A 23101-nucleotide genomic window follows, 5' to 3' on the forward strand; every position below is an offset into this window, starting at 1 on the left:
AGTTATTTGAGTGATGAATAAAAATTTATTCATCATTCGCAAGTGCTTGAATGATGAACAAAAATTTATTCGTTATTTGGAGTTATATGAGTGATGAATAAAAATTTATTCATCATTCGCAAGTGCTTGAATGATGAATAAAAATTTATTCGTCATTTGAAATTACTTGAGTGATGAATAAAAATTTATTCGTTATTTGAAACTTATTTTTTTTTTATTCAATTATTCATTTTCCTGATAATGCCCATCCCTGTCCGATGGATTGACATTGCTGGAAACGTGCCGCCAAATCGCATTGCTCACGTTTTGGAGAATTTGTGACGTTCGATTGGCTACATCAGTTTTCCAAGTATGTGGAGGTTTCTCTAGCCACGCTAGTACGATGGAGGAATCGCACCAAAGTATGAGTTCTTGGGTGGGTAGATTAAGCTCATCTCGAAGTTGTTTTACTAACTTAGAGAGGAGTACTGCTCCGCAGAGTTCTAACCGTGGAAGACTTACGGTTTGTAGGGGTGCTACCTTGCTTTTAGCGGCTAGCAAATGCGATGAAAATCTGTTTTCGCTATTTTGTACTCTTAAATAAACGCAAACACAAACGGCTTTTTCGGAGGCATCCGAAAACCATGCAGTTGGATGGGTTTGTCGGGGGTATACTGTACCCAAGGGGGAATTTTAATGTGCTCAATTTTGGGTAAGTTTTCGTAAAAGGCATTCCATTTTTGAAGGCCCAGGTTTGATGTTCTCGTCCCAATCAGTTCCCTGCATATAGAGTTGCTGTAACAGCATTTCAGCAAGGATCATTATGGGCGTTAGCCATCCTGCGGGGTCGAAAAGTTTCGCTACTGCTGATAAAATATGCCGTTTTGTGCATGAGTGTGCTGCTGATAGTGGGTCGTATGTATCAGGGTTGTTGCGAATATTCGCATTCACATTCGCAACCGCGGAGCTTCCGCATTAATTATAACATTCGCATTCGCTTTCGCATTCGCATTAATCACTGCGGATCTTTTGCGAATGCGAATATTGAAGGGACCGAAAATAACAGTTATATTTTTACGAGTTAAACTTGGCCAAATATTTTTTATTCACAACTAAAAGTCCTTTCCGGATAATAATCAAACCGCTTATCCAAATTAAACAAGTTTGGTATCAAATGAAAGAGGACTTAAATAGCTGAAATGTCTAAACGAGCAAAGCCACCTATTGAAAAATATTTCAATAAAAAATGTTAATTAATTAACCTTGGGTCAGGTATATGAATTTCTTTAGTATTAAACGATATAAAAAAAATATAAATAGAGGTGGTAACCTTCGTTCGTTATTTCTGTTTAAAAGCTATTTCAGTCCCCTTTCACATGATATAAATTTGTTTAATTTTGATAAGATGTTTGTTTATTATCCAGAAAAAACTTTTATTTCGGAATAAAAAATATTAGGCCAAGTTTAACTGGTAATAAATAACTGTTATTTTCGGTCCCTGGAATATTGTGCAAGTGCACTGATAAAACGTATATCTGGCCAGTCACAGAAGAAAGGATTAAAAATGAATTACAAAAACTAAAATCGAAAAACGCTGTTGACGTTACAGGTTATCCAAATTCAGAAACAACCAAAAGAATGAGAATGAAGAATTCTTTGGAAAACAACGGTGTTTAAACGACGGACTTGCCATGATACTAGATTGTGAAGATGAAAGTCAGGAGGATACATCCGACATTTGCAGCCCGATGCAATTCTCAAAAAAGAATTATTGCACCGCAATAAAAAAATAAAACTATAAATATAACTGAAAGTCCTCTCGACTGGTGCAGCGTCAATCGAAAAGAATTTACAATTTTGTCAAGTTTCAAGTTTTTCAAGTTTGTTATTTAGTGGCCCTGATTTACGACCCTTTAAAAACTTTTTATTGGATACAATGTTCCAATTTGAAAATTCAAGTACTAAAAAAAATATTATTAAAAATTACTAACCTTTACATTTTTTATTTAACTAAATCACCTAATTGACTCACCTAAATTATTTCTTAACAAGTAAAAAAATTTTAAGTTCGGGCGGAGCTGAACATTAAATACCCGGCGCAAGTATTCAATATAGTTTTTTCACCTTTCCGAAAACTACCGCTACATGGTAAGCAAGGGTGGGGTTACCCCTATTTCAAACATCTTCGATATAACGTTCAGTTAGATATAACGAGATAAACTTATATAGATATATGTGGGCGGCATCACGCCCATTTTCCAAAATTTAATAGTAATGTTACTTCTTTTCAAGGGATTGTTTGGGTAAAATTAGCGTCCTTAAATTTCGAAATATCGAAGTTTCAAGCATTTCTGAAATTTACCGTTATGAAAAAGTGGGCGTATTTTTAGTCCCATTTCGATAACTTTCAACGTTTTACCTTTATGTGGCAACCACAATAATCATACCGAGCATTGATGGCGATCATACCGAGCGAATGGTTACCGAGATACACATATGTGATTATAAGTGGGTGGGGTCACGCCCATTTTCCAACATTTTATTATAAGCGTATATTTTGCTAAGGAATTATTGCAAACATCAATCTTGAATAAATTAGCTCCAGTATTTACTGATTTATCGAAGCTTTCGTATTTCTCCAAATTACCGTTATATGGGATGTGGGCATAGTTATTATCCGATTTTTTTAATTTTCAGCCGTTTGGTATGTTTTGTGGAGGCCAACAACTGTGCCAAGTTTGGGAGAAATTGGTGGAGCGGTTCCCAAGATATACACATGTATGTATTCATAAGTGGGCGTGGCTACGCCCATTTTCCAAAAATGTATAATATTCTTATTTTTCGTCTAAAAATGATTGTAAATATTAATATTGAGTGAATAAGCTTCGGTAGTTACTAAAATATCGCAGTTTTCGCATTTCTGAAAATTACCGTTATATGGGAGGTTGGCGTGTTTATCGTCCGATTTTGCCCATTTTCAATACCATCTGTCCAACGCTCAAAGGAATTACACATACATATAGTTTCGTTAAGATATCTCAATTTGTACTCGAGTTATGGTGTGAGCAGACGGACGGACGGACGGACAGACAGTCACCGCTTAATCGATGTCTCTTTTCATTCTGATCATTTATGTATACATTTGTCTATTACAAACAACCTGTTTTGCCTGTTGCAAACAATCGTTATGTGAATGTGAGTGCACAAGTGCGCTCGGGTATAAAAATACTTGACATCCGCATTCGCATCCGCATCCGCGGAGGTTAGCGTTTAAACATCCGCATCCGCATTCGCATATGCGGATGTCTAAAATTCCACATACGCAACATCCCTGGTATGTATAAGTAAAGGTGTTAGCGCATTCCATTGGATTCCGAGCGCTTTTGTGAAGCTTGCATCTTGGAATTTGAGAAAATCGACATCTAGTAAATCGGAGTCGTGAATTGGCTCTAGAATTTCCAGGTGGTTCGCCGGCATTTTTCTCAAAGGGAATTCTGCTGCTTTCAGGCTTCAGGACTGTATATCGGGAAAACCTGATAGAATATCATCAACATACGTTTCATGTAATAGTATGTTTTTTGCGAGGTGATATTCGTTTTGGCAGTCTTCAGCGAGGTGGTGTAGGGTTCTTATTGCCAAATACGGTGCTCAATTAACACCAAATGTGACTCTCATTAGTCGAAAGTGTTCTATTGGCATTTTAGGGTCTTTCCGAAAGACGAATTCGCTGGAAATCTTGGTCTTCTTTGTGAACTAGTATTTGGCGATACATTTTCTCTATGTCGCCGTTGAATACGAACTAGAGATGGGCACGGGACTAAATATTTAATCCCGACCCCGCCCATCCCGAAATTCGATTTTTAAGTCCCGAACCCGCCCATCCCGACATTTTTCAGAATTGTACCGCGGGTCCCGTGGGTCCCGATATCTATCTCTAAAGCAGGCTACACACGGACAACAAATTGAAACGAGCGGTTGAGATTTCAACGTGTGTGGCGAGGTTTGCAAACCGATCGAAGGTTCACAAAAATGTTCATGTCTTTCATATTAATTTTAAATAATTAAAAATGATAATGAAAGATCTGGCATCTTCCTATAATTTTTTTTCTTTTTCGTCTCAATAAAACATTAAAAGTGCATATTTCAAACATCGTTTTTAAAGAAAATTTTGTGAATTTGCGGGGGTTGCGCTTTTATCGGGAGTGTCGGGAAAGGATTTGGTCGATTAGATAATTTTTTCAAAAGATACTGATAAATAACTGCGAAAGGTACCAAAAAACACGTTTTTCGAAAAAATCTCTAAAACGCTTCTTTGAAAAAAAGAATGGGTATTGTTTTCGTCTTGAGCGACCCAAAATTAGCTTAGAAAACATATTTTTTCTTACGTTAACGCGCTTACGTCAAAATTTGTCGACTAGTGTTATATTTATACCGCTCTTGCATAATATTTAGCTCAATCTCCGAGAAAGATTGCCGAAATATACATTACATAAACATTTTTGAGTTGAACTATTACTTCCATACATATAAAATTAGGGAATATAATACGCTACAAAAAGACGCTATGAGTTTGGAATGAGAGTATAAAGTGTGGTCAGAACTATGAACAAATGAGGTAAGCGAAAATCCATACCTAAAATCAGTAGCAGAAGTTCTTGGTAAATGGGACGACGAATATGCTTTTCCATTGATTAACAAACTTCTCCGCATTCTGACTACACTTCTAGCTAGTGACGCTACTTCAGAAAAAAGTTATCCTTCGCCGGTTAAAAACATGGTTCCATAGTACCATGAATAAAAAAAGACTGACAAGTCTAGCACTTTTACACGTACACTTAGAGCCAATTTTTCCGTGCACCGTGGCGGTTAAACTTATTTTAAATGGCCGAGCTGGCTGCTTTAAACTAAGACTAGCCAATCAATTATCTGTCAGCTGTTTTTAAATTTTACATTTTAAATTCAGTTTACGTAACCTAAGTTTAAACTGCCAGTGAAACTGGCCCTTAGATATTGAAATTGACACTGAACGGATAATACAAAGCTTCCCAAGGGAAAGCGCAAAATTGAGTTTGCAATTTAAATTATTATAATCAAAATTCCGAATAAGTTGTTAAATTACTTAATTATATCCCTCATTTGACAAACATTAAAAGAAAAAAATAAGTATTTATGTAATATATTATATAATATTGTATTATATTATATAATATTTGTGATATATAATGCTTTAATAAACCCAGAGCATAACTTTATCTTGTGTTTTTCTACAAAATAGTATAATTGTTTTATTACATGGGACTCTGCCAAATTCACAGAATGAAACTTACTTAAAGTAAAATTATATCACAAAACATTTTAATTCGGACTTCATAAAAGTTACTAGAACCTCTATTTGCGTGAAAAATAAATGAGGGTTCAAGCAGCGTGGATGCTTGTAGGTCAGGTTCGATTGGTCACTCCGCTGTGAATCAAGTTAGATGCCTGTAATTTAACGTTATTCGACAAGTCGATCCCAATCGCCCTTCCCCAAATAAAATCCTATATCCGCCACTGCATAGAGTAAGATACTCCTTTTAGCGAATTCTAAAAGCCTGATTATGGCAACTTAACTTAACTTAAGGCTCTCTCTTAAAAATTCTGTTAAATGGGTGTTGCTTATAATTGAACAGCCGAAACTTAACGCAACTTAATGCCACGCAGAAATCTGTTTCATTTTGATTCTCTAAGTTCTTCGTTCCGTTAAGTTAAGTTAAGTTGCCATAATCAGGCTTTTAGTCTTTCAAAGTTTTTGCGTAATTGAAAAAATGTATTTAAGCCATGAGGAATTATAGTTAAAAGTCCTTAAATGGTGGTACTTGTCCACAGTTTGAAAAATATGTAATTTGGGTTTTTATTATTCAATACCACATTCAAACGAAGCAACAGAGAGGATCTTAAGTATAAATTTTGAAAATTTATGAAAGAAAAATTAAATTAAATTATTAGAGTGAGCTTCATATTAAAAGTAATTTTAAAATGAAACGTGTAGAATTCTTTGACTATTTAAACACTAAATTAATTTAATTTGCTATTCAAAAATGTCGTAAATATAAAATAATTTATTGGCTTCTGTGTACAATGATGTGTACACTCATGTTAAAATGAATAACACTTTTATTTTTTATGAACTATATTTCATCTGAGGCATTTCATGTCACCGCGGCCACCTCTGTGCGCGACCTCTCAGGATTTGGATGAAAGTTTAAGAGATTGAAGGTCTAGGTCAGAGCTTCTTAAAATGTGTTCCGCGGAACCCAAGGGTTCCGTAGAAAAGTCACCGGGGTTCCGCGAAATTATTTTTGGTATGAATAAGCACGGCGGTCGGTTCTGGTTGCACACAGAAAGAAAAGTTCTATAAACAGTTTGACCGAGACGCAATTATCTATTTTCAAGTATACATATGTACTCGTAGATGGTATGATTGCCGTACTGAGTGCCATACCTACATAAGAGCGTTGAGCTTGCGCTTGCCAGCTTGTTTTTTTTTTTCTAAGCGGTATGTGTTGTTGGCCGCTGTAGCCAAAGGGTTATATACAACTTTCTACAAGGAACTAGAGCTGCAAAACTATCGATGGCACTATCGATAGTTTCAGTTTGACACCACTATCGATGGCTGGTAGCCAACTACCGCGATACTATCGGAAACCTTCAAATACAAATAATTGCCAAAAAACAACAGTGAGACCTAGCTACTTCAAACTACAAAAATGCATACTCAAAAATTGTCTAAGAAACCTAATTAAACAGCTCGAAATTTTGATTACTCGAAAAATTCGAATTTGCCTCGTTTTTGTAAATTGTTTAAAATTTAGACTTGCAACGTGTTGTTTTTGTTGCTTAAAATAACTTTTTTGTTATTTTTAATAAAGCACACCAAAATGGTATTTAAAACTAACATTTCTGTTTTTTTCAATATAAATAGTGCCGTAGTAAGGATCCCATATTTTTTCTCTTACCGATAGTATCGACACTATCGAATGGTGATGCCCAAAACTATCGAAAATATCGAATGGTCCACCCGCTGATAGTTTTGCAGCTCTACAAGGAACGCGATGAATTGCCAAATGAAATGTGAAATGTCATTACTGGGCACTTGGTAAATCACCTCAAATATTTGTCAGATTATTTTGCGGATGGTAGTAGTAATATAGGTTTGGTAAAAAATCCAGACTTTTGAATCTGTGTCTCTGTAAGAGTTTTGTGTTAGTGTTAAGAGTAAATATCATTAAGTCGCTAAAAAGGCCACCTTAACTTTGCTTCCTCCTGTCACAACGTAATTCAGGTCGAAATTAGATGCTACCACAGAAATGCGCATACAGCTTTCAGACGTTATAACGAACTACTATTTTATACAATAATTAATAACAGCGAAACAATTTCATTCTTTGCATTAAAATTTAAAGTATGTTTACTATTTCTAGTAAAAGTGTTTATTCATATTTAAATTGTACTGCCTTTGATTTTTAGTAATTTGATGTGGGGTTCCATAAAATGAAAATTGCTTAGTAAGGGTTCCATCTTCTTAAAAGTTTAAGAACCCCTGGTCTGGGTGACATGAATATACGTGCAGCGTATTTTGCCGATATAACGTAGGGTTGCCTATTTACACGGGACGTAAATTTTAAGAAAACGTCATACATACCTTTCTTTAAAGTGCTGTATCTTGGAAACCTATTAACGAAAGTTAATGAAAAAAATGGATTTCTTCCGTCTTATTGTGGGCTTTAATTGTACATTTTTTACATTTATGTGCAACTTATAAAAACAAAAAAAAAATTAAGTAAACGTTTTTCTTTTTGATTTTGTTTAGATTATAGCATTTTTTTAATTTTTATTTTTACATAAAACATTGTCTATAATGTCAACTTTAAGTACCCAAATTGGCGTAATGGGCTACTTATGCGTATGGACTCTAGAACGTCTAACGCTCGAGCAATATGATAAATAGACATTGAAATTTTATAAAATTGTATATGTTTGTAAGAGGAAAGGTGTGTAAAAAACAAAAACAATATGAATAAATCATATTAACTTTACTAAAGGTTTGAAATCACGAAAATCCCTCCAAGGAAATGCCAGAATTGAACTTTGTTGCCAGTACACATGGGAAATCTGCTTACGATGTGATTGGAGGAAATTTTAAAAGACGATCGATTGGAAAAACTCAATAATTCCGGAAGATGCCTTCAGATTGAAGGCGAAATATCGAAATCAATAAATGTAATAAATAAAACTACTAAAATCTATGTTTTATTTAATAACCGGCATGGAGCTCAAAATTAACGAATAAATTACAAAGTCCTTTAAAATAAGTCCTGAAGTCAGATAGAAAAAATAAAAACGCCACTTTAAATAAATTTATTTATTATTTATTTTATGGTAGGAGAGCTTCTCAAGCAATATAGAAGCAATTTTTTCGATTTAAGTTGTTTAAAGGTAATGAATATCTAAATCTCGGGATCCCGGGATTGTGATAATGTCATCCCGAAAATCCCGGGATCGGAAAAAGCTGAAAAATTATCATCCCTAGTACTGGCCCGTTGGGGTACATGCCGAAAGAATTGGTTTGCCCTTGAACAGGTTCTGTAGCAGTTGCAACTGTCCAGCCGACAGGATAAGGCTTAAGACACTCGGCAAGCCAATCCTGGAGAATGTTTTAGAATGTTTATTGAATCATTTGAATGTGTTAGAATGCCGACCACTGTTTTAGAATGACGTACTGAAATTCAGTAAAGCCGCCAAATGGCTGTAGGTTGTACGAGTTGTGGAATCAAAATGGCAAATTTAACCAACCAATAAACCAACCAAACATCCATCTGAACCACTATTAAACACCAGGGCAATTCACCTAAACGCGTAAATGCCTCGTAGCCACGTAAGTCCCGTAAATTTGCTAAATTTTGTATGAAACCCGGTTTATTTACGAGGTTTACACATTTACGAGGAATTTACGCATTTAGATGAATACCCTGTCCATGTTTCTATCTACACAAAATTGAACCTTTCTGCTTGATTATAAGCTAATTTTATACATAAATATGTATTTTACTTTGAACTAATTTGTTTTCGTAATTTTCTTGTTAAAATCCACATGTCATTTATTTTTTTTACCGGCGACAAAATATTTTTAATTGCATATTTTAAGCGCATATTTTTGATTTTTTAGTGCATGAGATTCCGAGCGCTAATAATAGGTTTATTCGCGTATTGATAGTTTTGTTCGCGTAGAGACACAATTTGACATTTCATTCCGATGAAAAGCTGCTAGCTTCTGCTGGAAAAATTTTTGGCAGCAGCCATTTGCCAGCAATTATGAAAATATTTACTATATATATTTATTTTAGATTTATATTTATGAAGATATGGAAATTTATTTTAGATTTAGATTTATTATTATGATTTTTAAGTTTGAAATAACTTATTAGAACTGCAAATGTATCCGAAGAAACAAATACTCATTTACGCATGTTTGATTAGCAAATTGCTTTAGGAAAACTTTTAATTTAAATTATTTTCATGTTTTCTGTTTTATGCTTTTGCATGTGAACAAAATTTTAATCAGCTGTACTAAAAAATTGCAAGTTTTGCTAGTTTTGCGTTCGCGTACTTTTTCTAACATTTCTCTCTTTGAGAGAGAACAGATAAAAATTCATTAGAATTTTGCTGCTTAGAGATTTCTGCTGAAAGAATACGCGAATATGTACATCTAATAATAGGTTGGTTATTACACATTTCTTACAGCCGGTTTCACCAGCAATTTAAGTTGGAAACATATATGTAATACTTCTATATTGATAGTAAGCTAACATCTCAATCCCAACAAGCATTTCAGTAAACGTTTTTAAAAATAACTTAAATTAAGTTTGCTATAATAAGCGTTAAATAAGCATTTTTAATATTAAGCTTATTAAAAGTTTTTTCAAACAAACCTTTAATAAGTTTTGAGAGCGAATGTTTATAAATAACTTAAACTTATAAATGAAATGTAAATGCCAACGACATGAAGTAGTAAATATAAAATTTTTTCAATCGTAAGTGACGTGTTTACGTTTTTTAAAATATATTATTAAAAGAAAAAATTAAATAAAACCAATGCGGTAAAACAAGAAAATCCAATCCAGGACCCGCTGCGCTAATCGGTGGAGCATTCGAGTCTTCAAATGATGAGTTCCCCTTATCCTTTCTTAGTTTAACATTCAATTAAAAACGTATTACATTTTTTTCAGAAAAGTTGATCAATGAGAATGGCGGCGATAAAGCGCAATATATAGCTGCATCGATGTCCCTTTTCCAATTTGCCAATAACCGCAAGTAATTGAAAGCACGCAACAAGATGTAATAATTAACTTTTTTATGCTTAATTTGTATGTGTTATTGTGAATTTGTATGCTAAAATGTCTATTCCCTATTTATATTTTCGCGACTGTAGATGAGTCCGCGGAAAATTCGCATTTCGTTTAGTTTCTAGATGTTAAGCAATCTATGTATGAGGTTTTAATGAAATATCTTTAAATAAAGGGTTATAAAAATGTTTATAAAAAGCTTTCTTTTGAAAATTTTTAGTAAGTTTATATTGATACGCTTATATAAAACTTTTTTTGAACTTTTATTATAAGTTTACACTTTTACGCTTATAAAAAGCTTTCTTTTGAACATTTATTACAAGTTTATATTTCTACGCTTATAACCAATGTTCCTTTTCGATTATATTACGCTTACTTTCAAGCGTTTTATAAACAAAAAATCAACGTTTTGTAAGCTTAATGTTTATAATTGAAAACTTAAAAAAAAACTTTCTTTAAGTTTATTTTGCATGTTGGGATGTGTAAGCATTCCGAAATCAAAGCGACACTTTACACTACTTTATTTTATTCCTTTGATTGTACATGTTAAATAATAGCTTGTTTTTAAAAAATATTTTTTTTACATTATTTTATTTTTAGTTCAATTCTTTCCGAACAGAAAGCCATGCACTAATTAGACGTCTTAGCAGTAATATTATAACAAAAAACAATATTATGCACTAAATTTAGCACTTATTTCTAAACTGTGGAAAAAATGCATTTATTGCGAAATATGCCGAAATATGCTTTAACAAATATGGCTAAAACGATTTATCTCTTTACAATTAGCATTTCCTTTTTATGCATTTTGTGATACAGCATAAGAAAACAAACATGCTCGAGCATATTTTTGGTTGTCCTAGTAATAAGTATAAAAAACATATATGTAATATTTCTATATTGGCAGTAAGCTAACTTCTCAATGTGTAAGCATTCCGAAATCAAAGCAGACAGTCTAGTACCGTTTTTGTCAATGTATTGTGTACTTGAGTGCCGTTTTTGTATATGTGTTGTGTACATGTTTATTTATAAACGTATGTGTTCCTTTTCTTTCGTACGTGTTTATTGATATATCTGTACTGTAGTGTTTTCGGACGGTACTAGCTCTTACTGCCAATATAGGAGTATTACATATATGGTTGGAAAAGATTTTTTATTTTCTGTCAATTTCAATATAAAATTAAAAAAATTTAAACAATTTTTCACTTAAATTGCTTTCGTGAAATTGGCTGTTAGTGTTTGGCCGGGCTTCTCCTCCGACATGTGGCGTGCGAAGCTGTTTTTCATGGCGGAAATGCATTCGGAGGTTTGCCATTGCCTGCCGAGGGACGACTGCTATTAGAAAAAAACTTTTTTTTTGTTTTTTTTTATGTTGGGTTGAACCGGGCTTGAACCCAGGCCTTGCGGAATGTTAGCGCGCACTGCTAACCGCTACACCGCGGCCGTCTGTGATTCCACCAAATTAAAGGATCTTCTTTTCCGGGTATAAGGGGTAGCTGTAAATGTTTCTCCATTTCTCCATCGTTTGGGTATCCACATCACTACAAAAATTGGAATCAGGATCAAAGCCGTTGGCGACTTCCTCAAGGCATTGCCAAATATCTTGGACTCGCCCTTCAATAGAAGCTTTCAGTAGAGTTTGGCCTTTTTCAATGACACTCCATGCTAACTGATATATATTTTCGAATTATTTAGTTCACCATCTACTCAGTTTTAAGATTTATTGATGCCAGAAAAGAAAACGAGTTTTGAAATGTGTGTCACAAAATATTGCAACAATGACGGGAAGCGAAACGATATTTAACCATGCATATTAGTTCGATTTTCATCACATATTAAATAAAAAAAATAATCAATCAGCTTGTTTATCTTTTGTCTTTGACGTTTCTCCTCTATTTACAAAAAAATAATCGATAAATCCGGGTTGCAGACGGAGAAGTTATCTTTTTAATAAAGGATTATATCATAACTTGGATTTCAGAGGAGAAATTTTGTATCCTTAATTACGTATTGTATACGAAAACGCAGATGATCTAACTAAACAATAAAACCTAATATAACAATATTGTGAAATTTACTAAGGACAGCAGTCTACCGGATATCCGAATCCGGCTCTTATTTTTTACAGAATATCCGGAATCAGGTTATCCGGCAGAATCTCTATCCGGAACATCCCTAGTTTCTGGCGATAAAGATCTAGGTGGGAACTAAAAATTTGATTTACAAGTTCGCGGTTTCCCTGCAGGGTGGCTATTGAGCAAGACTTCGCTGCTTCCCACACAAACGCATGTGCGTGATAGTGTGAGTTTGCCCATCTTTGCTTTAAAATCTAGAAAACCACATACAGCCCTTTTCTGCAATCCGATTCGAATTGGAATCGGATTGTTTTCCGATTGTTGGTGTCGACAATCGGATATTATTTCCGATTCCGCCTTGTTCTACATTTCGATCCAGTTCGAATCGGAATTCTATCGAAAATTTGATGTTCTGCATTCCGAGTATCGGAAATTTTTTATCGGAAATTTTCCGATCAAGTAAAAGCCAGTGGAATAGAAAAAGAACACAACAGAAAAACAAAAATATAAATGTAAATGATCAAAGGAACATTTTAAACTTAAGCGAACAACGAAAAATGTAAGTAAACGAATTAAAATTGGTAATGAAAAAATAAAAAATCATAAACAAATTAAACTGCGACAGCTTGAGTTGGAGCTCGAGCGTTTCAAATTTGATCATAGTAAAAAGTCTTAAAATGTTATATTTTGCGTAAATTGTTTATTGTTTAATTACAAAACTTGTTTTAAATTAATAGGGGTAATTTTATTCGCAATTTCGTATCCAATTATTTTTGCTTCACTTTTCAAATAAGTTTCTGTTGGTGAAAATCTATCTACGTCACTATCTACATACTTCGCTATCGTTTTCTTCAACTTCTTCATAGTCAAATTCAGGACTGTAGTGGCGAAAAATGTTATACAGGCAACACATTTATTAATTATTTTCACAACCTCTCATAGTTTGTACTGCAAGGTTACTAATAAACACTAAAAACGACCTTTGAGAACTCCAATATTACGTGCCGAAGAATGGGGTTGTTCAGGATGTTGTGGAAGTGCTCTTCGATTTGCAGTTGGAATTGTATTTGCAATTTTTTTTCTTGCTGCCATGACAACCGTGTGCATGTTATTGCTGTGAATTTACAAATGCAACGAATATGCAAATCCAAGAGCATATGCGCAAGACCCTAAACAGCCCTAATGTGTTTGATTAAATGCGTGTTATATGCAGTGTTGCCGCGCATAATATTTAGTGGTAGGCAAATTCCTTTAAAAAAGGGCTAAAAAAAGTCGTTGTGCCTAAAAATGGTAGCTAAATTTTTTTATATAAGTATATAAGTATATAAGTATACACGTAAACATTTTCAATAAGTAATGGTATATAGAAACAATGAACTTTGGAAAAAAAGCTAATATTTTATCCAACCAAAAACCTTTTTGTATAAAAGGGGAAATATACGACACCAGCTTGCTGGTTCCATCAAGTGATTGTATCATCAGGCTCGAAGAATATAACTTACCAGCATGCTGGTACAATATTTATTTCTTTACAAATGAGGTCGAGGAAAGATCGAAATGATTAGAGCCGTAATTTCGTAATTTTTCTAGCATTTTGTTAAACATTGTTTTTTTTTGTAATTCACAACTGCAATATCGTGAACGTAATCTTCCACAAACACGGCTTTGACTCATATAGTGCAAGAAATTTCCGCCAAAATACTTTTTACTTAGAAAATTGAGCTAATTTCACCCCTAACGACACCAGCATGCTGGTACAATCACACCACAAGAACATACACGGTCAATCGACTTGATGGGTCATTTAACAAATTTAGCATATTAAGGGCCGTGAACTTATCTATTTTAAACTATAGTTAAATCGTTAACAGATAAGTTAATAGCCCCAATACTTTTACAGTATGTATTTATAAAAGCGTAAGAAACATACAATACATATATGTATATATATCTGTCTTTCTTAGTGTAAAAATTCATCTCTTACATAAATGCAAAAAAAACACAAATTAAGCATATACAACATTTTCATGCCAAGTATGAATAAATTCTAAAAAGGGCTAAAAAAAGGGCTAGGGGCAATTTTAAATTTATGTGGCCAAAAAAAGTATGTGGTAGCCAAATCTAGCCACCAAAGGGCTAAAACGACAACACTGGTTATATGGACCATGGCTACGGATTTATATACGGTGTGAACAAAAAATGTTCCAGAGTATACCCGGCATTGCCCAGTAACTACGAATGGCGATCACCATCTCGATATTNTTCGTGAAATTGGCTGTTAGTGTTTGGCCGGGCTTCTCCTCCGATATGTGGCGTGCGAAGCTGTTTTTCATGGCGGAAATGCATTCGGAGGTTTGCCATTGCCTGCCGAGGGACGACTGCTATTAGAAAAAAACTTTTTTTTTGTTTTTTTTTATGTTGGGTTGAACCGGGCTTGAACCCAGGCCTTGCGGAATGTTAGCGCGCACTGCTAACCGCTACACCGCGGCCGTCTGTGATTCCACCAAATTAAAGGATCTTCTTTTCCGGGTATAAGGGGTAGCTGTAAATGTTTCTCCATTTCTCCATCGTTTGGGTATCCACATCACTACAAAAATTGGAATCAGGATCAAAGCCGTTGGCGACTTCCTCAAGGCATTGCCAAATATCTTGGACTCGCCCTTCAATAGAAGCTTTCAGTAGAGTTTGGCCTTTTTCAATGACACTCCATGCTAACTGATATATATTTTCGAATTATTTAGTTCACCATCTACTCAGTTTTAAGATTTATTGATGCCAGAAAAGAAAACGAGTTTTGAAATGTGTGTCACAAAATATTGCAACAATGACGGGAAGCGAAACGATATTTAACCATGCATATTAGTTCGATTTTCATCACATATTAAATAAAAAAAATAATCAATCAGCTTGTTTATCTTTTGTCTTTGACGTTTCTCCTCTATTTACAAAAAAATAATCGATAAATCCGGGTTGCAGACGGAGAAGTTATCTTTTTAATAAAGGATTATATCATAACTTGGATTTCAGAGGAGAAATTTTGTATCCTTAATTACGTATTGTATACGAAAACGCAGATGATCTAACTAAACAATAAAACCTAATATAACAATATTGTGAAATTTACTAAGGACAGCAGTCTACCGGATATCCGAATCCGGCTCTTATTTTTTACAGAATATCCGGAATCAGGTTATCCGGCAGAATCTCTATCCGGAACATCCCTAGTTTCTGGCGATAAAGATCTAGGTGGGAACTAAAAATTTGATTTACAAGTTCGCGGTTTCCCTGCAGGGTGGCTATTGAGCAAGACTTCGCTGCTTCCCACACAAACGCATGTGCGTGATAGTGTGAGTTTGCCCATCTTTGCTTTAAAATCTAGAAAACCACATACAGCCCTTTTCTGCAATCCGATTCGAATTGGAATCGGATTGTTTTCCGATTGTTGGTGTCGACAATCGGATATTATTTCCGATTCCGCCTTGTTCTACATTTCGATCCAGTTCGAATCGGAATTCTATCGAAAATTTGATGTTCTGCATTCCGAGTATCGGAAATTTTTTATCGGAAATTTTCCGATCAAGTAAAAGCCAGTGGAATAGAAAAAGAACACAACAGAAAAACAAAAATATAAATGTAAATGATCAAAGGAACATTTTAAACTTAAGCGAACAACGAAAAATGTAAGTAAACGAATTAAAATTGGTAATGAAAAAATAAAAAATCATAAACAAATTAAACTGCGACAGCTTGAGTTGGAGCTCGAGCGTTTCAAATTTGATCATAGTAAAAAGTCTTAAAATGTTATATTTTGCGTAAATTGTTTATTGTTTAATTACAAAACTTGTTTTAAATTAATAGGGGTAATTTTATTCGCAATTTCGTATCCAATTATTTTTGCTTCACTTTTCAAATAAGTTTCTGTTGGTGAAAATCTATCTACGTCACTATCTACATACTTCGCTATCGTTTTCTTCAACTTCTTCATAGTCAAATTCAGGACTGTAGTGGCGAAAAATGTTATACAGGCAACACATTTATTAATTATTTTCACAACCTCTCATAGTTTGTACTGCAAGGTTACTAATAAACACTAAAAACGACCTTTGAGAACTCCAATATTACGTGCCGAAGAATGGGGTTGTTCAGGATGTTGTGGAAGTGCTCTTCGATTTGCAGTTGGAATTGTATTTGCAATTTTTTTTCTTGCTGCCATGACAACCGTGTGCATGTTATTGCTGTGAATTTACAAATGCAACGAATATGAAAATCCAAGAGCATATGCGCAAGACCCTAAACAGCCCTAATGTGTTTGATTAAATGCGTGTTATATGCAGTGTTGCCGCGCATAATATTTAGTGGTAGGCAAATTCCTTTAAAAAAGGGCTAAAAAAAAGTCGTTGTGCCTAAAAATGGTAGCTAAATTTTTTTATATAAGTATATAAGTATATAAGTATACACGTAAACATTTTCAATAAGTAATGGTATATAGAAACAATGAACTTTGGAAAAAAAGCTAATATTTTATCCAACCAAAAACCTTTTTGTATAAAAGGGGAAATATACGACACCAGCTTGCTGGTTCCATCAAGTGATTGTATCATCAGGCTCGAAGAATATAACTTACCAGCATGCTGGTACAATATTTATTTCTTTACAAATGAGGTCGAGGAAAGATCGAAATGATTAGAGCCGTAATTTCGTAATTTTTCTAGCATTTTGTTAAACATTGTTTTTTTTTGTAATTCACAACTGCAATATCGTGAACGTAATCTTCCACAAACACGGCTTTGACTCATATAGTGCAAGAAATTTCCGCCAAAATACTTTTTACTTAGAAAATTGAGCTAATTTCACCCCTAACGACACCAGCATGCTGGTACAATCACACCACAAGAACATACACGGTCAATCGACTTGATGGGTCATTTAACAAATTTAGCATATTAAGGGCCGTGAACTTATCTATTTTAAACTATAGTTAAATCGTTAACAGATAAGTTAATAGCCCCAATACTTTTACAGTATGTATTTATAAAAGCGTAAGAAACATACAATACATATATGTATATATATCTGTCTTTCTTAGTGTAAAAATTCATCTCTTACATAAATGCAAAAAAAACACAAATTAAGCATATACAACATTTTCATGCCAAGTATGAATAAATTCTAAAAAGGGCTAAAAAAAGGGCTAGGGGCAATTTTAAATTTATGTGGCCAAAAAAAGTATGTGGTAGCCAAATCTAGCCACCAAAGGGCTAAAACGACAACACTGGTTATATGGACCATGGCTACGGATTTATATACGGTGTGAACAAAAAATGTTCCAGAGTATACCCGGCATTGCCCAGTAACTACGAATGGCGATCACCATCTCGATATTTAATCCCCAGTTAAACATCGTTACCTACATCACCGACTCCATGCACACAACATTGTGTCGGTAACGTCGGCAATGGTACGGTGCTCCTTCTCAAAGCGATGTTGGTCCATTCGCTTTGCTCCCAAGAATGGAACTTCTTGCGTACATAAGGCTGCAAATCACCCAAAATCTTGACGAGTGCAAGAGAGCTGTAAAATATAAAATTATACTTTGAAATAGCAAAAGAGAAATCAGTTGTTTGCATACTATGGACATACGCAGAGTCCGGTAATTATATGTGATTGCTGCGCTCGCGCAAAATTATTTGCCTCACTTTTTCATTTGTTTGCTGCTCATTATTGAGCAAAACAGTTAATAAAACCATTGAACTCATTTTAGTTTTCACTTTTTAATTTCTTCAAATGAATTTTGACACTTCAGAACGCAATTGACAAGTAGGAGGTTTGTTCCTTTTTTTCTACAATCGGATTCGATATTAACTTCGAAACAAAAGTTCCGATCGGATTGTGGAACACCATTTAAATTCCGAGTCGGAATTGAATTCCGATTCCGATGCGATTCCGACTCGGATTGCAGAACAGGGCTGATAGATATATATTTATATATAGTACATATTTAAATGCGTACCCTGTAGTTCTGATGGAGTTTAGCTAGTGACAAGAGACGACATAAGCTAACAATTCCATACATTACCGATTGTTAGGCAATTCACTGGCGACAGGCTATACGACGCCCATATTGAAAAATATCATATCCCCCCGTTTCTGCGTTAACCACGTATCTACATTTTTGGAAAAAACTTATATTTCCACTTAGAACAACAGTTTAAGAGTCACACTATTAAAAAAAAAGTTAATGTGTGTGGTAACTCGTACTAGCAGGACCAGAAATATTAAGTACAAAAAGCTTTTGTTGTATCATTGTGGAATTTTTTCTCACATTATCTAGACTGACTGGCGATTATGTGCATTACTGGTCGTTAGGCAATGCTCTAGCGATTGGTAATCGCCACGTCTTGGTACCAGTAACGATTTCGCTGACCCGCCAGTAGTGAGTACTATTTACAAAATTTGCGGTACCAATTCCTAACGACTTTAACATGGCGAAGTTATTGGAGCGTCCCTAGCGGTAACCTCGCATAACCTGTCGCCAGTGAATTACCTAACAATCGGTAATGTATGGAATTGTTAACTTATGTCGTCTCTTGCCACCAGAAGAACTACAGGACATCAACTAGGAATGTTTATCCCGGGATCCCGGACTTCTTAAGGTCTCGAAAATCCCGGGATTCTTGGCAACTAATCCCGGGATTTTCGGGATTTGTAATTTGCACTGATGGCAATAATAGAAACTCTTTTTTCTGCACCAGTATTGGCTACATTTCTTTATAATTAATATTTTTTTATAAACGCCTAGCTCATTGTACATATAACACCGCGCGATAGTAAGTTTTAAACACAAATATCAATATATTCGCAAATCCATGGGCCAAATATAGTAAAATTGTGGTTTTAGTTTTTCACTCTGACGTCAGTAATTCAAAAATTATTTAAAAAATTCAGAGAAATGTGCTTAGAGAAGAAGTATGGGCATAAAATTAAAGAGGAAATCCTGTAGCATTTAAACATGTTCAAGTATCTAGTGCAGAAGGGCTGGTAAATATTGAAAATGTCATTTTAAAAAATTATCCTTGAAATTTCGCAATATTTGTTCGAATTTCGTTCTTCTAATTTTGTCAGCTTAAAAATTACCTATTCGTCCTGGTGGATGCAAAAAATTTTAATTTTTTTAATTCTAAAAAAATTTCCTATTGCATTTGGTACCCATATTTTTATTCTGCATTGCATTGAATTTTTTAAAAATTTTTGGAATTTATCATATCTTTGAAATTACAAAGTCCCTCAAAATAAATCCTGCGGTCAGAGAGAAAAAATAAAAACGCCACTTTAAATAAAAAAGTAGGTTGGAAACCACGGTACAATAATTACAGGTATTGTCTTCCTAGAGAGTTTTCTTCACATCGAAATTCGTGCTCCCTTATTTTCATTTTAACGCAGTTCAATATTGATTCTTTTACTTTTATTTGGATTTGCTTTTTGTTTTCGCTCAATTTAATTTTTATAATTTTTCAAAACAAAAGAAAAAACGTTTGAAATAAAGTGAGCGATACAAATTTTGAATTTATTTACAAGCAAATGTTTTTTTTCCGGCTTTTGCAAAGTGAATAAGTTCTCTGTAGGATGGTTTGTTAAAAAAAATACGTGAACATATATGGTATATGGCAAGGCATATTCAACAAGGTAGAAGTGACAATTCAGTCGAGCTCTCTCATAGCTCATAGCTGTATTAATGTCAAAAAATGTAAACAAAGAAATTAACCCTTTGTTATGCATTTACCATATTTGATAAAACTCAACGGCCCGTAGCTATATTCAAAATAAAGTCGACTCCTAAAGTTAAAAACAGCTTTTTGAAATAACTTTCAATGGGATATCTCTCAAAAAACCGGTGTTTAACTTTAGAGTCGACTTTATTTTGACTATAACTGCGGGCTAATATCTTTGAAATGAAAGTTTTTGTAGATATGAAAATTTTTAAAATCTCATTAGAATCAGCTTCATTTTTGGTATTGCATTTTCGTTTTAATGTAAATGTGGAAATGCATACTTACACAAAATTACACACTAAGTGAAACACACTCATTTATAAACCCATTTTGGCAATTTTCTTGCGTTTACTAGCTCAATGTTTTTAAGCATTTATTTTTTTTATTCAAATACTTAATTTTAAAGTATATTAGACATTTAAAAAAAGGTTTGATTATTCTAAATTTACATCAGAACTTAACTTCCATAATTCAGCAATTATATTTTTGCAATTCGAAATTTCCTTTCCATTAAATTTATTAAAAGTTAATTTCAGTTTCTTTATGTCAACAAGGAATTCCGGTTTAGGTTTTATTAGACCACCATTTGAAATTTGGATAGACCATGTATATGAGTGGAAGATTTTCTCTTCATATTCGGTATAATAATTCCTGCACCTGGGAACAAACGCGTCCGCTTAGAAATATCCGGCTGCGATGGGCAACAAATAAAGTCACTGGCACTAAAATGGTATTCGCGCACACGTGAAGTCTCCTAATGAAGTATTGATACTTCGGAGTTTTAAAATAACGCACAAGTTTGTTGTCCTGGCTCTTATTATGTATTTAAAATCAGTCGCACAGCTCATAATTGAAAATTTATATTAAAAAAATTAAAATCTTTAATAGTATTAGGGTTAAGAGCAGTTCAAAAGAGAGAAATGTCGAAATCACTTCTACCATGTTATGCCTTGGTATATGGCAACGGTGGGCAAACGCGTCTCTTTGAGCCAAATGCGGCTCTTTGCTTAGCAAAGTGCGGTTCTTTTTAGCTTCTCTTTGCTTAGAACATTTTTGTTCTTTTTACTTTTTAAAATACATACATATTTCTTTGCCGGACATTCTTTTCCATTTTGTTGTTTTTTAACCGACTTCCAAAAAAGGAATATTTTTTTTTTANTTTATTTTGACTATAACTGCGGGCTAATATCTTTGAAATGAAAGTTTTTGTAGATATGAAAATTTTTAAAATCTCATTAGAATCAGCTTCATTTTTGGTATTGCATTTTCGTTTTAATGTAAATGTGGAAATGCATACTTACACAAAATTACACACTAAGTGAAACACACTCATTTATAAACCCATTTTGGCAATTTTCTTGCGTTTACTAGCTCAATGTTTTTAAGCATTTATTTTTTTTATTCAAATACTTAATTTTAAAGTATATTAGACATTTAAAAAAAGGTTTGATTATTCTAAATTTACATCAGAACTTAACTTCCATAATTCAGCAATTATATTTTTGCAATTCGAAATTTCCTTTCCATTAAATTTATTAAAAGTTAATTTCAGTTTCTTTATGTCAACAAGGAATTCCGGTTTAGGTTTTATTAGACCACCATTTGAAATTTGGATAGACCATGTATATGAGTGGAAGATTTTCTCTTCATATTCGGTATAATAATTCCTGCACCTGGGAACAAACGCGTCCGCTTAGAAATATCCGGCTGCGATGGGCAACAAATAAAGTCACTGGCACTAAAATGGTATTCGCGCACACGTGAAGTCTCCTAATGAAGTATTGATACTTCGGAGTTTTAAAATAACGCACAAGTTTGTTGTCCTGGCTCTTATTATGTATTTAAAATCAGTCGCACAGCTCATAATTGAAAATTTATATTAAAAAAATTAAAATCTTTAATAGTATTAGGGTTAAGAGCAGTTCAAAAGAGAGAAATGTCGAAATCACTTCTACCATGTTATGCCTTGGTATATGGCAACGGTGGGCAAACGCGTCTCTTTGAGCCAAATGCGGCTCTTTGCTTAGCAAAGTGCGGTTCTTTTTAGCTTCTCTTTGCTTAGAACATTTTTGTTCTTTTTACTTTTTAAAATACATACATATTTCTTTGCCGGACATTCTTTTCCATTTTGTTGTTTTTTAACCGACTTCCAAAAAAGGAATATTTTTTTTTATTATTTTTTTGTATGTATGTTACCGCATAACTTTGGACCACGTCAACCGATTTCGATACTGCATCGGAAAGGTAGTGTTTCAGAGGTTTAGATCCGATCATTGGATCATGAAATATATATATATATATATATATATTTTTTTATATGAGAATTGAAGTCGGTTTTTTTTTTGCTAAAAATTACTTGTTATTTTATTCTTTTTATACATACATACGCAAATTAATATCGGAGAATGAAAATTGGCTTTCTGACTTAATGTTCTTTACCGATATGATGGAACATTTGCAAAACTTGAATTTGTCTCTACAAGGAGAGAATAAAAATGTTTTTGATTTGTCGTAAATTATATTAAGTTCTGAAGCTAAACTACGTCAAAAAAAGAATATTTCATCATTTTCCATGGGTAGAAAAAATATTTCACATGATATAAAGCAGATTTTGAAAGAAGATTTGCCGATTTGAAATTATTTAAATGTACGTTTGCATACTTCATAAACCCTTTTTTATGTAACATAATTAAGGATGAATTTACAATATCCGAAATATTCCTTTTTAAGAAAAGCGAAGAAGAGTTGGAGTTTTTGGTATTAAAAGCAGATAAGGCACAGGAAATGCAACATAAAGCTTTGCTATTGCTAGAATTCCTGCAATAAGTGCCAGACAGCTGCGTGCCGTAAATTTTCAATTTTTGAGTGAGTCTTTGTACTCTACAATGAAATCCGT

General features: G+C 33.7%; 1 long non-coding RNA gene across 1 annotated transcript; it reads left to right on the top strand.

The window, feature by feature from the left end:
* Positions 1–2391: 2391 nt before the first annotated feature.
* LOC108360195 (uncharacterized) lies at positions 2392–18403 on the top strand. Its single transcript, XR_001847070.1, has 3 exons — positions 2392–2404; positions 3876–3879; positions 18313–18403. It is a non-coding gene; the product is annotated as an uncharacterized LOC108360195 (long non-coding RNA).
* The last annotated feature ends 4698 nt before the right edge of the window (positions 18404–23101 follow it).

Source organism: Rhagoletis zephyria, unplaced genomic scaffold (genome assembly GCF_001687245.7).
Source record: "Rhagoletis zephyria isolate East Lansing unplaced genomic scaffold, Rhagoletis_zephyria_1.1 Rzeph_scaffold_00534, whole genome shotgun sequence".
In the NCBI taxonomy this organism is placed as follows: Eukaryota; Metazoa; Arthropoda; class Insecta; order Diptera; family Tephritidae; genus Rhagoletis; species Rhagoletis zephyria.